This window comes from Pseudopipra pipra, chromosome Z, assembly GCF_036250125.1.
Source record: "Pseudopipra pipra isolate bDixPip1 chromosome Z, bDixPip1.hap1, whole genome shotgun sequence".
NCBI lineage: Eukaryota > Metazoa > Chordata > Aves > Passeriformes > Pipridae > Pseudopipra > Pseudopipra pipra.
The window spans coordinates 3,305,026-3,317,100 of NC_087581.1; the positions used below are offsets into that span (position 1 = coordinate 3,305,026).

At 38.4% G+C, this 12,075-nt stretch overlaps 1 protein-coding gene across 1 annotated transcript in view; it reads right to left on the reverse strand.

Moving 5' to 3' along the window:
• LOC135406615 (urea transporter 2-like) overlaps positions 1-11,445 on the reverse strand; it is a 295,446-nt gene extending 284,001 nt beyond the window's left edge. The window contains exon 1 of the mRNA XM_064640954.1: positions 11,329-11,445. The gene's annotated coding sequence lies outside the window, so the exon portion shown is untranslated. The remainder of the gene's footprint in view (positions 1-11,328) is intronic.
• Positions 11,446-12,075: the final 630 nt, after the last annotated feature.

The window sequence follows — 12,075 nt, forward strand, 5'->3', positions numbered from 1 at the left end:
CCATATCCAGTGGCCCAGATGGCACTTAGACCCTTGTTACAAACTCTTGGGATATTCTCACATATAAGGTATTTTCTCTACTCTCCTGCAGTATGACAGGGAGACAGGGCAGATGTTTGTTTCGCAGTGACAGGATGTGTTCCCAACCCCTGGAAAATCATGGAAGATCAACCCTACTTTTTTCTGGAAACCCTTAAAAACCAGCTATAAGTGCTGGATTACGGGAGAACGACCTCTTGTTGCAATTATAGAGCTCCCTGTAAGAACAGAACTCTTATTTACCATATATCCCCAAATCATTATTAGCAGAAGACAAACATTAAAGGAAAAAGGTATATTTACTACTGTACATTTTTTGGCATTTGTTTCAGAAACAGATACCCCAGGTGACAATTGTTCCTATCTCAAATTCCAGTGTGTGCTGTTTCCCTTATGGAAGAGGATTCTGATCTGGAGACTTTTTAGACTTAACCTTTTCTTGAGATTCAAATTAGATACTCTCCTCTTTCAGGAGAATTTCTCAGGGCTTCAGAAATGCAAATGACCTTTAATCGTAACAAATGAGACATATCTCCTTGCTAAAGAAACAGTTGTTGGAAAGTCCTCTATTGGAAGAAGATAATTTTTTTCTTGCCAGAGAGAGATTCAATCATTAGTACATAACTCTTGTTTTCTCAAAGTCTCTATTTCATATGCAGTGATGGTTGACCTGCATTCATGTATGCAAGTGAGACTTCATGCGTGTGGTTAGCTCTTAATTCTTGGATAAGGTTCTTGGACACAACTGTAGCTGGATAAGGATTTGGCAGGTCACTGGAGTGCTCACACCTCGTCCTGTTTTGAGCAATATCTGTCTGTTTTAAAGTTATTGTGCAACTCTGGAGGGTTACTGATTGGTCACCAAAGGCGCGTGGACCACATCGGTCCCAACATTGAGTTGGATCAAGATTTTAAATGGTGCACAGCCACCACATTGATCTTTTGGAACATGCTAAACTTCATGTTTAGAGAGAAGAAGAAAGGAAGAGTTATGAAGAAGTGATATGAGGTTCTTACTTATGAGAAGTGACATATGATTAAAGGAAGGTAGGAAGGACTGAACAGGAAGAACATTAATGATATCACCCTGTAAGGAGCTGTGGACTATAGCTGAAGGATTTTGGATTATGACTAAGAAAATAAGAAGAAAGAAAATATAGCAAATGAATCTGAGGAAATAAAAGCAGAAATGTAAGGTGTGGAAGCATATATCACAAAATGTATGTTAAGAGTTGATAGATTAATTGATTGGCTTAATAGTAGTGAAGGCAAAAACTGCTAAACCATGAGGATTAGGAGACTACACTTACTAATGCAATGATTCTGTAGTGGTATTCATCTGACTACACAAATTCACAAGAGTTCTGGAAGCATATGGCAAATGATCTGTGCAACCGCACTAAAGAATAAAGCACTGTGAGTTTATCTCATACAGCTGCACAAATTCTCTCTGATCAGCATATTCGAACTGAGCTCATGAATGATTTGTATGTTTGTTCAAATGAGTTTTTAACTCCTGGAGTAGCCTTCCCCACAGAGCTATCTGAATTGTGGCTATTGATACTTTGTGTAGATACTTTTATTCTTAGAAATTCTTTGCAAGCCAGGATTGATTTTTGAAAACTGATTTATTTCTAAACGTTTACTAAGCAGCTTTGACCAACAGTTCCTGGACTATAAGGCCTTCATAAATGGCACCTACTCGCTACAAAATGTACGTGATCTGTCATGTTTTACTTCAGTCACAGGGTACTGTCCCTGGACTGGTCAGTTTAAATGCAACTAGTGGCTGGATGACTGAAGTATAAAGACCCATCCTGAATCATGAATGATATATAAATATTCAGCGAAGCTTCATTTGGGGAACACAGGGGACCTGAAGACAGATTCAGAACTGACTGCGGTCATTCGGATACCCATGAATAATCCTACGAGACCTCAGAGGAGTATATCCACATACTAATATGTGCCTAGCCTCATTTTGTTATTCCAAGGGCTCTAATCTAACTCAGAGGGAGATAATTTACATGAAAGAATCATTAGAGAAAGTACATAAACAGTCTGTGAAAGAGAGATGAATGCACAGATCCACCTCCTTTCCAAAGCAGGCATCCGCCTGGCTGGGTTTGAGAGCTCTACAGACAATTGATGCCTCTTTCAGACTCGAAAAAAATCTTGGATTGTTTTCGCATCAGCTTCACCATTTCTACAAAAAACCCAAAAGTGATAAATTCAGTGTAGTGTAATCTGGTGTCTGCTGAGATCCCTGTAGGACCCAGAAGGTCTATTTTGAATCTCGTAAGGTAAACATGAACTCAGACCTAGGCTTCACATGGAGCCCTGTGCTCCAACAGATGTGACTGCTAGCTTCAGCTATAAAGGATATGCAACATCAACAGCCTTTTCTCCTCTACCTACCTTGTAAAATATGAAAGGACTCTGGTGTGAGAAAACATTACTGTGTTTTAGAACACCTGCAGAAAGAGAAAATTAGATACAGGGAAGAGCGTGGGGGCTTTTTTCCTCAAAATTCATTGATAGAGTTCAGGCTTATCCAATATTAGCTGGCAGTGCAGACAATATTTTCAGAGTTGAAATTTTGACTCTGTTCTGAGGAAAGGCACAATTCAGTATGATTGAACAGGTTCTATCAAAACAGAGTGATACAGTCAGGGATACAGTCAGCATTCAGCAGACTGCAAATGATGTGTCTGTCTAGATACCTGTGAAAAATGGCATTACACAGAAGCAGATCTTTAAAAATCAGGAGCCTACCAGGGGGAGGCAATTGAGATCCATAATATGTAGTCATCTGTTGAGTCATTTCCTCACCAGAGGCAATTGAGGACTAAATGGTAACTTTCTTATCAAATTGTGAAATAAAAAGCCAAAACAAACCCAAAACAAAAACAACAACAAAAAAACCCCCCAAACCAACTGAACAAAAAAAACCCAACAACAACAACAAAAAAAACCCAACACACATGACAGCACTGTTGGGGCCAAACTTCCCAAGGGTTGTGATGATAAGATTATGGTAAGGATATAAATAAAAAAAAATAATCTAAACTAATGAGATTAAGCAGGGTGAGATCATCCACTGATGAATTTATCCCGTGACCAAGAACAATGTAATGGGATTAATGATGAGGATTTTTGATCATAATAAGATGGGGGCTGATGCCTGAGAGAAAGTTCAGTGGTTGCAACAACTGCAGCAAGTCCCATGTGTAAAGACAACACAATAAACGCCTTGTAGTGAAGAGATGCCTTTGCTATAGTTTTATGGGAAAGCTCTGAAGAATTTGATAAATAACTGTAACCTTCCTTTCATTATTTCTTCTTTCTGACTTGTCCATCTAAATGAAACATAAACCCTACATCCATGGCAAAGCTTTTTATTCAACTAAAGCATCCTTCCAAGTCACCTTATGTGCTACTGGATATAATATGTAGCACATTTAAGATTTTTGTTTCTTTGCCCACAGGGATGCTCTTTCCCCATAGGTGTTTCACATCAGCACATCATGGGCGTTTTCCTCTCACTCTGAGAACTTGGTTTGGAAGCTGTGAGGCTGAGGATTTATGAGGGCTTTGGACAGACTCCTTTACCCTAGCTTGGTGAGACTGACACAAACTTCATCATCTGGGGACATTTCCGGGACAAATTCCTTGGGGAACACCTAGAGGCTGTGTGTTACAGGGAAGTCCATCATGATCAGGGCTGTTCTGGTCTCAGGGTGCAGTTCATCTCACTTAGACATGAGCTGTTCACCCTGGGTCCTCTTTGTGGCCAGTGAAGAGAAATGGGGTGTGCTGTGGAAGTTCATTTCACAAACATCAGTAGTTTGATTTAGGATGATGTCAATCGTCTTTGAAAACATCCGTCCTTCTGACCCCAAAGTGAAAACAGAGGGACTACTTCAAGAAGCCAAGTGTATTTATTCAGGTGATAATAAATAATACTGTTCTGTATCATGACTAACCTCTTTTTCCCCAGTATACTAGGTAGACTTGATCAGTATGATTGGTATTGTTAGTGACTAACTGTAATGGTTTTACTGAAAACAAACAAACAAACTCTTAGGTTTCTGATTGTAAAGTCTGTTCTGGGACCCTGTAAGAAATGAGACAACCCCATAAAAGCTCTTTATATGAAAAAAAGAAAGACAATACTTTGCATCAGAAAAAGAAAAATTGAGAAAAAAATATTGACATAAATCTAACTTAGCCTTAAAAATATTGGACAGCCGAACTCAGTGATCCTGTAATATAATTCTCCTGCTTTATACATGGGGAAACACAGACATCAAAAGATGACATGGTGAGTACTGTGAAATTACTGGTAATAATTACTAGAAAGATTTTCTACAGGCACTCAGTTAGAAGATCATCAACATATAAAATATAACTATGTGCTCTCCAAAAGCAGGATGAGAAACTCCTAAAATGCTCAGTTTTAGTGGAATTCATTCAACAAAAAGGCACAGTAACAAGTAGCAGTCAGAGAGTGCATATACCTACGTAGACAGCAAAAGAAAAAAAAAAGTCTTGGCAAGTGTGTGCTTTGAAGTTTCCCACATAACTACATTTTCTTAAAGAGAGGCCGTGCAGACTCTATTAACCCAAATGGCTTGTCTGAAACAGCCACGTACAGAGAGCTCTCAGGGAATGTTTTTGACTGTTTTCAATATTATGTTTATCTTTATGTTCCTTACATGTACTTAAAAGTCCACACTTTTTTTATTGGCTTTTCTTGATTTAGACCAAATCCAGTTCTTCAAATAATTAACAATTTTACAGCTCAGAAATCCTGTAAGCATGCTTGTTTGCAGCAGAATTTCAGCCTAATCATATCTAAAATAATCTTAATAATAATCCTGAAGTATTTGCCAACTCTATCATCCATTAACTTTTTATGGTATGCAAACACTTCATGTTTTACTGACATGTTCAGAAAACTTGTACTGAGGGACTAACTACATATGGGACCGAGGGAGTTATCCTTAATTTGTAATTTCCTGTTATTGTAAATTATACCTGCTCTGCATCTTTATGGCCTCCTTCCATCTTGAAATGTTACTACATTACTTTTCTGTTAACTTATGCACCTTGAATGTTGTAAAAACCACCTTAAAAGTCAATAAAAATGCAATAACACTGTGTCAGTCAACAACCCTATCGAGCAAAGGATTGGAAAGCTACGGATAAAACACCACTGCACCATGTTGAGATTGATTAAAGATATGAATCAGAAAGTTAAAAGTTTGACTGGGGTTTTTTCGTTTGTGGTTTTTTTTCCCCCCTCCAGTTTTAGGTATTACCAGTAGCTTATTTTATAGAACAGTTACTTTGATGCTATCTGGAGTCCTGTAAAGAGGCTGCCAGTGCAAGCAGTGATACTGCCTTGAGTTGCTTTCAATAACATGGATTACCCATGATCATCTTAAATGCACAACCATCCAGCAAATGCTGCCACAATCTAAATCTAAGTCCTTCTATTTGTGGGAATACTTAGGTAAGAATACCTCTTTTTTTTTAAATTTTGGTCAGGAACACCCAGGTCGTAATTCCACACCTGACAGAGCCCTGCAGGAAAGCCCCAGGGAAGAGTGTGACAACAGGAGAAGCCTAAATCCATCCCTCCCTGATACTTCTTTTTGATTTAGCTCAGGAACCTGCTGACCCAGAGCTGCACAACTTTGTCTTTAACTGTCTTTGCTGTTTTTTTCTCCTCTGTGTTTGCTTAATAACCTCATGGACCTGGTCTAGATTACAAGTGACATCTCAAGCAAATAACTTGTGGAAAACTGCGCTGATTTCAGCCTCTGTTGTAACTTCACGTTTGAAGATAGAATTTTTGTAGAGAAGGTAAAATCTTGAAAATAAAATTCCTCACAGGGACATCAGAATGGACTAAAAATTGAGTGGAGAGGAAGCCATCATCTCAGTGATGAGGGCTTCTAAGAACAGAGATTGAGTAATTCAACGCCACTCTGGGTATTTTTTTTTCTTTTCTGTTTAATTTTGGTATATGCCTGGGATTAAACAGCTTCTTCAAGAATCCAGACATCCTTTTTGGTAAGTAACGTAACTTAATTCCAAGCTCATTTTACACACAGCAGATAAATAAGCAATCATAAAGTATGTCATCATAAATAAAAGCCTTATTAAGCTCAGGCTATGAAAACCAATCAGTAGAGGACAATCATCCCCAGTGAAAGCAGCAGCTAATGCTCTGTGGTTCCTGGTGGATATTCTGTCATTGTATTTTAAAACCACAAGGAATTCCCTGTGTCATCAGCAATGACCACTTTATTGCTGGTGAATTAGGAAATGAGTAGGGCTAAAGGTGCATTTGAATTCCATGGGCTTATTCATTTAGCCCATCTTCCAATGCAGGAGACCATGTGGCTTTCTCTAAGGTTTGGACAGAGAAAGAAAATCAGGCCCTTCCTTGAGTTTCAACATATACATGATACCAGAGAATGATAAGTTTTGTTCTTCCAGCTATACCAAGGCAATTAGAAGTTAATAAACAGTGGAAAAAAAAGAAAATAAAGACTGAGCTGATCAGCTGCCACATATTAATGTCTATTCCTCTGGTTGTTTTAGTCAAAAATTCAAACCCCAAGCAAAACTTCTGCAATTTTTCCAGAAGCATTACATTTCCTAACATTTCCTAGATTGAATATATCTCTTTTCTAAAGAGTAACATTTTCTATTTCAAAGCAGTTCCATTCATTTTTCATGAGACAAGCTTTTTGAACATGAATGGTTCTAGCTTGAAATGAATAATTTTGTCTATATTTAAAGAAGCTATTTCATTCAGCTTGGAAAACCATATAACACCTCCCCCCAACCCCCTCACCCCCAGAATTTTTAATATAATGAAATATTTTTAATGAATAAGAAGTTTTAGCAAACTGAAAAATATATATGATAATTGTGCATTTCCACTATTTATCATGTGATGAATACCATGCTAACTACTATTAGATTATCAAATCAGATTCATTTAATCAAAAAATGATCAAACTTCATTTAAACAATGCAATTTCTTTTGAAAGTATTAGAGGGCAGAAGAACAACAGATTCAAATAATTCATTTCTCTCTTGCTTAATGCATTATTGATTTGTGCTTTCCTTTTAAATGATAGTGCTCTGATGTGATAAACATTGATTTGAATCCTTATACAAATATTATATATCATCACCTTGTTATGGCAACAGAATAATACATACTAAAATAGACCTGAAGGGCTGGCATATTATGAAACAAAACCAGTATGAAGTGCCACAACTGTGTGCACGTATGTGTGAGGGTGCATATGTAAAATAACAAATGGAAATGAAAGTAATAAATAAATAATAAATAAATAAATTAAATCCAGGGGTATGGTAATGATGCAGAACTATAGAAAGTTTATATTTCGGTTAACGCTGAACAGACAACCTTGGAAATGAAAAATAATTACTTTCTGCTACTAGTGATTCTTTTAGCTTGACATTTCTTGCAACCACAAGTGCAAAGCTGCCACAGGTTTAAAGGGAGAGCTCGCTCACACCCTGCTTGTGTTCAGCAGCTTTAGCTGCGTGCACAGCTATTCACACCGAGGGGAACTACACAGTCAAAAGACAAAAGAAAAGTGCTGAGAGCAGTAAACACACAGATAATCCTGTCCACCAAACAATTTTGCATTTCCTTTATGCACCATTTATTTCGGACAAAAAAGCTGCTGAGAGATTTACGTCAAAGTGATTTCCACAGCTCAGCTGCTCAAGTCTGGGGAGATGATTGAAGCGCTGAGCTACACTTTCCCTGGGACCGTTGCACCCCCCTGTACTGCCATGCCCAGAGCTGAGAGATCTCATGCGCTCTTCCTCAGACAAGTTAATTTCCAGCATCAGCTGGGTGGTTTTCTGGCAGCCTGGATGAGGGGACAAATCCTGTGGTTACCGAGAGACAAAGGGTGAAACTTCTTTCTGTTTTCCCTTGTACAGCAGTGGGACCCCAGCACTGGTTTCCTTTCCTTTGGGATGTCACTCCCAAGGTGGCCAATCTGAGAAGACATTTCATCATCCTTCTGAGCTCTCTGCAAAGAAAGGAGCACCTCTCTCACATCCATGGTGTACCTAGCTGTGCTCAGGGCACACACAGGGCCAAAATATTCTGATTTTTCATAACACAATCCAAAACATCTGTATCCTGCTGGAAAACACTCATGCTTGTCATGCAAAAGCCCTCAAATGAGTATGGCTGCACTGGGACAACAAGTGCTCATGCTATCCTACACTTTCACAGCAGATTATTCTTGCAACTAATGATCTATAACTACAACCCACCAGGGCTGCATTGAGATTTTGCCTGTAAGGCTACAAGGGATGAGGACTATATATCACTATTCAGGGACAAACCAGATCCAAACATGCAATCTCATTTCAGCAGATTGCAAAGTGGGACCAGGGAGACATGGAATCTGGGCTCCTTCTCCCTCTAGCATCACAAGCATCACACCCAATGCAGCTGAGTGGGTACTGTCATTTATCCTGCTGTGTCCCAACAACAGGTTATGATCCCATAGGGTAGGAAACAGCCTGGCTTTCATGTAACCATCACCTCACAGGCAACATTATCTTGTTATAAAACCCTGGCTCGGTGAGATACATGCAAGTAGAAGCTATGATAAGGTAAATCAGGCTAGATTAGGTGTGCAAATAAAGATATTCAAATAAATTTGTAAGCAATATATATAACTTTTTTTTTTCCCCATACACATGCTTCTGTACGTGGCACCACTCTTTAAAAAAAGTGCCACTCAAGACTCAATCGACTCAATAGAATAAGATGCCCCTGAAATTTTTGCATGAGACTGTTTCCCAGGAGTAGGTGGTTAATTCAGAGTTGAAAACTTAGCCGCTTCTAGTCTCGCCAGAATCAGGCATCATATTTCTGTCACTCATTAAAAATTATTTCTCCATTCCCAGGAAATAGTTCTAATTTAGAGAATGAAACATATTTTTTTTTGTGGTTATAGGTAAAAAAAAAAAAAAGAAATACCAACCCAAATAGTCCATTTAAAACCTATTAGCAAGCATAAGAAGGCTAAAGAGGGCATAATTAATGTAATTTTTTCCCCCCTTTCCACAAATTTAACAGTGTTTTGGAACATGATCCATAACGTACACAGCTCTGACTGTAAGGAGGCAGATCAACATCCTGCCCCAATGGTCTTACATATGGAATGGGAAAATGAAACCTGAACCTTCAGTTTACAAGTAGCTGGGGAAAAAAATAACTAGATCACAGGCTTGAAAACTTGCAATTATTATGGCATTTGCATTATGACAAATTTAAAGCTGGTATTCCAGGTTACGGACAGGGCTATAAACTGGTATTCTACACTGTGCATTGCAAGCTCATTTAAAATGTACTCTTCCACGACATGATGAGAACACAAATTATAATTAGGAAAGTAACCCAAGCAGAAAATTAGTCTGGAAGACAAAGTCTGAATGTGCTCCTGCAGACAAAGCCATCCTGTGTCCTAACTTTACTGTCTCAGTACAGGGAAAGATTAATGCAGAAGATAAGGACAGATATGGCTTTCCAAGGGGGGGGGGGGGGGGAAAGGCTTTGCAAGTATGATCTGTGGTGTTTCAGTTGTGCAAACACACACAAAGAGAAGCCCCAGCAGATCCCATCTTTGCAGAGTTACTCATAGCAAAGGCTATTACAGCTGCAGAGTATAGGTCTATACCTGGGTTTTTGTTCCCACAATCCTATTCATAGGCAAAAATCCACATTTATCAGCACAGATAAGGTCTGCTGACCCCATCCTGAACCCAAAGCCTACTTGCACAAGTAAATGTACCTAACATTTGTAACCAACAAAGGGTTAGCTGTAAAGGTAGTGATACGAGAAAAAAAAAAGATTCAAAATTTCATTCTGAAACAAAAGGACTCAAAAGAAGAAAAGGTGAAAAAGTAAAAATTCTTGCTACTGCAAACTGATAGAGCAAATAAATTATTTTGAAAAACTTATAAGCAAGACACACATCTGAAAACATTTGCATTTGAGGTTTTCTTTTCTGGAAAAGTTTTGTGAGGTTTAAAAGCCGAATGGTTCTGTGTAAATCAGTTGCTATGTCTATACTTTATCTAGACAGACTGGAAGAAATGCAGTGTTTGGAAAATTACACCTACCTTTCGTGTGTCTCTCCTTGTGGAAAGGGGATCTGTATATTAGACAGTGATTACATTGCACTCGAAGGAAAGGATCATGATTTTCCATTAAAACCTATTTGCATAATTTTCTTTTTAATCTTTCCACTTTCTGTTAGAGTGACTTTTCTTGAGGTAACTGTTGCTACTTGATTTTCAGGGTGCCTATGACTTTCCTGTACCTTATGGGATTTAGCAGATTTATCCTTGTTTAGAAAATTATCAAAAAGAAGACAAAAACAAAAACAAACAAACAAAAAATTCACTGAGGTAAGGAGATAAAGCAACAGTTGTCATGAAAAAAGAATTGTGCTCTGCTGTAAGGGACTAGGTTTTGGCAAAAAATGCAATGTTTGGTGAGTGTGAAGCTATAAGTGCCTACACGTAGGATTTTAAAAAGTGAGAATTAAAAAGTGAGAAACCTTATTTTCTCCAAGGGTGGCCTGCTCCTTTCCCAACAGGAAAAGGAGCAGCAAAGGCTTCAGCAAAACAGGCATTTTTTGGAAGGATGTATAAAAATGTTAAGAACACCTGGTGCTGTACACTAAGTCAGGCTCTTCTCGGTGACCATCCATCATCATCTGGGGAATTCATCACAATTTCTGCAAGTGTTACCCAAAATATTTGCCCTTTGATCTCAAGTGTAGCTGCACAGTTTGGTGCTTGCTGTTGTCCTGATCCCTTTCTGTTCCCTGTCTCACCTGCCTCTGGCCAAACCGAGGTACGACTGGAAAGACACTCTCTGAGCATCATTTTTACTCTGTGTACCTTTAATACCCATTTTTAGCTCCTTTTTGGACGAACTAAGCAAAACAAGAGGAACAGACTGTAAGTGAGAGTTGCTAGGGAAGAGTTGCCCTCCTGTTTTTTGCAGGGCAGAAGTTACGTGGCACTTAGGGGACCATATAAACACACCAAGACACATCCAACCCGACACAGACTTAGATCCTAATCCACCAATCTGTACTCTGCAAAACCCCAAATTATCCACGGCAGCTCTTGCTGATCACTGGGCCTCCATCACATTTATCTAATCAGCAAATTTTATTTCATCTCCTACTCACCAGCAACTCAGAACATCTCACTTCAGTGGTGGAATGGCATGCAGATTCAGTCTCTTGTTGGTGACAGAGATAAGAAATTCAAACCAGAAAAAGCTCCAGGAAGAGTTGCTTGGACCTGAATGAAAGAACAGATTGTTTATGGTTAGTTTTTTTCTCATTTTAAAGCTGGGGTGAATTTAGTTTACTCATTTCATATTATTTCACATGTAAATTTAAAACTTTTTTCTCTGCCTCCCATATATCCAAGAGCTTGGGAAGAGGGAATTATGATTTCACACACAACTCATGGTTTGAGACAGGGTGTGTCTGAGTTTAGTGTATATTTAAGTCCAGTCCTGGTCAGAACGTTTCCCAGGAGGAATGTTTAATACCAGCTTCAATAACATGTTTCTGTTCATTTGGAGGTGACCTAAAACCATGTCTGGAGTAAACACATGTTTATTAGTTGTTGTTCAGGGCACAAATATTTCTTGAATTGGGTTTTAGAAGAAGCCAGTAATTTCTGAAGCCAGAATTTTTCAAATCCAAAAGCAAAAATCAAAGCAATATCTTATATTTGAAAAGCACATAAACTCCTCTGTGGCCAAAGCTCCTTCTCTAAACTTTATCACTGGGATATGTGTGGTGAATTTTCAGCGCCCATTTTTAAACTCCCAGGCATAGCATTTTTTTTTTTTAAATTCAAAATATCAAAAACATTTATAAAAGGAGAGCATCTTCTGTAAAGAAAAAATTGAGAAAGAAATA